The following is a 4,761-nucleotide window of genomic DNA, read 5'->3' on the forward strand; positions in this document are numbered from 1 at the left end:
AATACCCAACTTTTGTAGCAACATGGATGAGACTGGAAGAGATTATGCTGAGTGAAATAAGTCAAGCAGAGAGAGTCAATTATCATATGGTTTCACTTATTTGTGGAGCATAATAAATAGCATGGAGGACATGGGGAGATAGAGAGGAGAAGGAAGTTGGGAGAAATTGGAAGGGGAGGTGAACCATGAGAAACTATGGACTCTGAAAAACAATCTGAGGGTTTTGAAGGGGTGGGGGGTGGGAGGTCGGGGTACCAGGTGGTGGGTATTATAGAGGGCACAGATTGCATGGAGCACTGGGTGTGGTACAAAAACAATGAATACTGTTATGCTGAAAATAAATAAATAAATAAATAAAGAAAGAAAGAAAGAAAGAAAGAAAGAATTCCTGGGTCTTAGGTAGATAGAAATAACTGGGTTTGGGAGCTGGTGTCTAGTTTACTTCTGATGGGTTTCTGTCCAAGCCTTCTTGAAATCTTGAAAATGGTTAGCATTCTGTGCCACGTTTGGGCTCTAGGATCTTTTTTTTTTTTTTTTAACAATTTTTTTTCTTTTTTTTTAAAAGATTTTATTTATTTATTTGAGAGAGAGAGATCACAGTAGACAGAGAGGCAGGCAGAGAGAGAGAGAGAGAGGGAAGCAGGCTCCCTGCTGAGCAGAGAGCCCGATGCGGGACTCAATCCCAGGACCCTGGGATCATGACCTGAGCTGAAGGCAGCAGCTTAACCCACTGAGCCACCCAGGCTCTAGGATCTTTAAAAAATCTTCCCACCGTGTTGTTTTGTGATTGGTACCAGGCTTCCATAGATTATTTCATCAGAGGTGCAGTTGCATTTTGAGGACCCTTGCCTTGGAGCTGGTCTTTGTATGTATACCTAGGTCTAAGTAAGTCATCAGGTATAAGGTATCAGGGTCTTTACTTGAGGGATCTGGCAAAACAGGAGTATAAAAATATGAACAGAAGTGTAACCTTGGTGAACTTACTTTGGATTTTTCAATTAGGAAATGTAATCTTGGTAGACCTGTAAAGTTTGTATTCTATCATGTTTTATTTTGAATAACATGGATAGATGGGTTAGGCCATTATACTTTCTGTCCCAAATATGGTCTATGTCTTGCTGTCCAATATGGTAGCCATTAGCCACACATGGCTATTTAAATTTAAATTAAGATTCAGTAAAATTGAAAAAAAAAATCAGTTCCTCATTTGCACTAGTTGCATTTCAATATGGGCCACCATATTGGACACCACGTGTATTGAACATTTCCATCATTACTGAATGTTTTATTGAATACTGCTGATGATTAGTTATCTGAGATCATCAATTTACAACTGATGCATTTAAATTTTTTTCCTTTTTTTGGGCGTCTACTAATACACAATACCATGTTTTATAAGTAGCAAAAACCTGTTTATCAGATTCCAGGCAGTGGAGTTAATCTTTATAATTTCTTTGTGTTCACTTTTTGATGTCATTTTTGTGTCATTTCTGAATAATTTGTATTTATAAATTCCATTAAAAGCTAAAAGTATGGGTAGATATCACTGGTGCTTGCTTATATTTATAAAATGACTATTTATAATGTCACAGATATATTGGGAAGGAAAAGTCATTTATATGGAAATAGGGTAGATGAAGGTAGAAGTAGGATAGATGTAGTCAACTTTTGATTGGTTTTATTTCAATGGCCAAAATGGATTCTCCAAAGGAGTTTTTAAATTTGTTTTGTTTCCTTTCATTTTAACTGAAAGAATAGGTTTTAGGACACTGACCAAAATTTTGTTGTCATTTTGTGCACAGATTTCAGAAACCTGTAGCATAGAAGCAGTCTTCAAACCAAGGCCAGTGAAATTTGAGGCTGCCAGCACCACCTCTGTATATTTAAATATCAGTTTTCCCATTTCTGGGATATCCCATACCTGCATTCAGAGTAGACTCATGGGAGTTTCAGAGGTCATTTAGTATTAAATGTTTCATATGTACAACTTGAAGTGCTGAGTGACTTGCCCAAGAGGCATAGATGCTCAGGATCAGAGCCAGAACATGAACTCACATATAGAGACTTGTCACCTGGGGCTTTCCTCTGATTTGGTACTCATGCTTGGTACAGACTCTGTACCACACCTGGTTCCATGGTAAGAGTATTCTTGGACTGCTTTTGATATCACAACAGTTAAAAATTATTTGGCTCCTCATATTCATGTACTTTTGAGTAAAGTGAAGAGGAGAAAAACAGAACCACTTAAAAAATCCAATAAGTGATTGAACACGGGGCTAGATATTTGGATTGCTGTCTTCTTCTCAACCCGAGCCAGGCTCACACACAAGCAACCATGTCTAAGGGACCTGCAGTTGGCATTGATCTTGGCACCACCTACTCCTGCGTGGGTGTCTTCCAGCACGGGAAAGTGGAAATAATTGCTAATGATCAGGGAAACCGGACCACCCCAAGTTATGTCGTCTTCACAGACACCAAACAATTGATCAGTGATGCTGCAAAGAACCAAGTTGTGATGAACCCCACCAGCACAGTTTTTTTTATGCCAAAGGCCTAATTGGACGGAGATTTGATGATGCTGTTGTCCAGTCTGATATGAAGCTTTGGACTTTCATGGTGGTGAATGATGCTGGAAGGCCCAAGGTCCAAGTAGAATACAAGGCAGAGACAAAAAGCTTTGATCCAGAGGAGGTGTCTTCTATGGTTTTAACGAAAATGAAGGAAATCGCAGAGGCTTATCTTGGGAAGACCGTTACCAATGCAGTTGTCACAGTACTTGCATACTTCAATGATTCTCAGCCTCAGGCTACCAAAGATGCTGGAACTATTGTTGGTCTCAATGTACTTCGAATCATCAATGAGCCAACTGCTGCTGCTATTACTTATGGCTTAGACAAAAATGTTGGAGCTGAAAGGAATGTGCTGATCTTTGACTTAAGAGGTCGCACTTTTGATGTGTCAATCCTTACTATTGAAGATGGGATCTTTGAGGTTAAGTCCACAGCTGGAAACACCCACTTAGGTGGAGAAGACTTTAACAACCGAATGGTCAACCATTTTATTGCAGAGTTCAAGTGCAAGCATAAGAAAGATATCAGTGAAAACAAGAGGGCAGTTCATCGCCTCCGTACTGCTTGTGAATGTGCTAAGTGTACACTTTCTTCCAGCACCCAGGCCAGTATTGAGATTGATTCTCTGTATGAAGGAATTGACTTCTATACCTCTATCACTCATGCCTGGTTTGAAGAATTAAATGCTGACCTGTTCCGTGGCACCCTGGACCCTGTAGAGAAAGCCCTTTCGGATGCCAAGTTAGACAAGTCTCAGATCCATGATATTGTCCTGGTGGGTGGTTCTACCCGTATGGCCAAGATTCAGAAACTTCTTCAAGATTTCTTCAATGGAAAAGAACTGAATAAGAGCATAAACCCTGATGAGGCTGTTGCTTATGTTGCAGCTGTCCAGGCAGCCATCCTTTCTGGAGACAAATCTGAAAATGTTCAAGATTTGCTACTGTTGGATGTCACTCCACTTTCTCTTGGCATTGAAACTGCTGGAGGAGTCATGACTGTTCTCATCAAGCATAATACTATCATTCCTACCAAACAGACACAGACCTTCACTACCTACTCTGACAACCAGCCTGGTGTGCTTATTCAGGTGTATGAAGGTGAGCATGCCATGACCAAGGAAAACAATCTACTTGGAAAGTTTGAACTCACAGGCATACCTCCTGCTCCTCGTGGTGTCCCTCAGATTGAGGTCACTTTCGATATTGATGCTAATGTTATCCTCAATGTCTCTGCCGTGGATAAGAGCACAGAAAAGAGAACAAGATTACCATCACTAATGACAAGGGCCACTTGAGCAAGGAAGATATTGATCGCATGGTCCAGGAAGCTGAGAAGTACAAAGCTGAAGATGAGAAACAGCGGGACAAGGTGTATTCCAAGAATTCACTTGAGTCTTATGCATTCAACATGAAAGCAACTGTTGAAGACGAAAAACTTCAGGGCAAGATAAATGATGAAAACAAACAGAAGATTCTTGACAAGTGCAATGAAATCATCAACTGGCTTGATAAGAGCCAGACTGCAGAGAAGGAAGAATTTGAACACCAGCAGAAAGAGTTGGAGAAAGTCTGCAACCCCATCATCACCAAGCTGTACCAGAGTGCAGGGGGCATGCCAGGAGGAATGCCTGGAGGCTTCCCTGGTGGTGGAGCTCCTCCCTCTGGTGGTGCCTCCTCTGGGCCCATCATTGAAGAGATTGACTAAACCAATCTGAGAATAAATAGGTTGAGCATTGTTCCACACACAATATTCAAAGGACCCAAATTTGTAGCAAATTCCATGGCAGTTGTAATGTTGAGCTGCTATAGCAAAAGAACTGGGCATTCTTCTTTTTTAAAAAATTTATTTATTTATTTTTTATAAACATATAATATATTTTTATCCCCAGAGGTACAGGTCTGTGAATCGCCTGGTTTACACACTTCACAGCACTCACCAAAGCACATACCCTCCCCAATGTCCATAACCCCACCCCCCTTCTCCCAACCCCCCTCCCCCCAGCAACCCTCAGTTTGTTTTGTGAGATTAAGAGTCACTTATGGTTTGTCTCCCTCCCAATCCCATCTTGTTTCATTTATTCTTCTCCTACCCCCAGAACTGGGCATTCTTGATACTTGAATATGGAATATGTGCACAGGGAAAGTAAATAAACATTGCTCTTTATAAGCACTATATTGTTAAGTGGAAA

General features: G+C 40.7%; 1 pseudogene; it reads left to right on the forward strand.

The window, feature by feature from the left end:
- Positions 1 to 2,268: 2,268 nt before the first annotated feature.
- On the forward strand, positions 2,269 to 4,394 carry LOC131828032 (heat shock cognate 71 kDa protein-like; annotated as a pseudogene).
- Positions 4,395 to 4,761: the final 367 nt, after the last annotated feature.

Source organism: Mustela lutreola, chromosome 3 (genome assembly GCF_030435805.1).
Source record: "Mustela lutreola isolate mMusLut2 chromosome 3, mMusLut2.pri, whole genome shotgun sequence".
NCBI lineage: Eukaryota > Metazoa > Chordata > Mammalia > Carnivora > Mustelidae > Mustela > Mustela lutreola.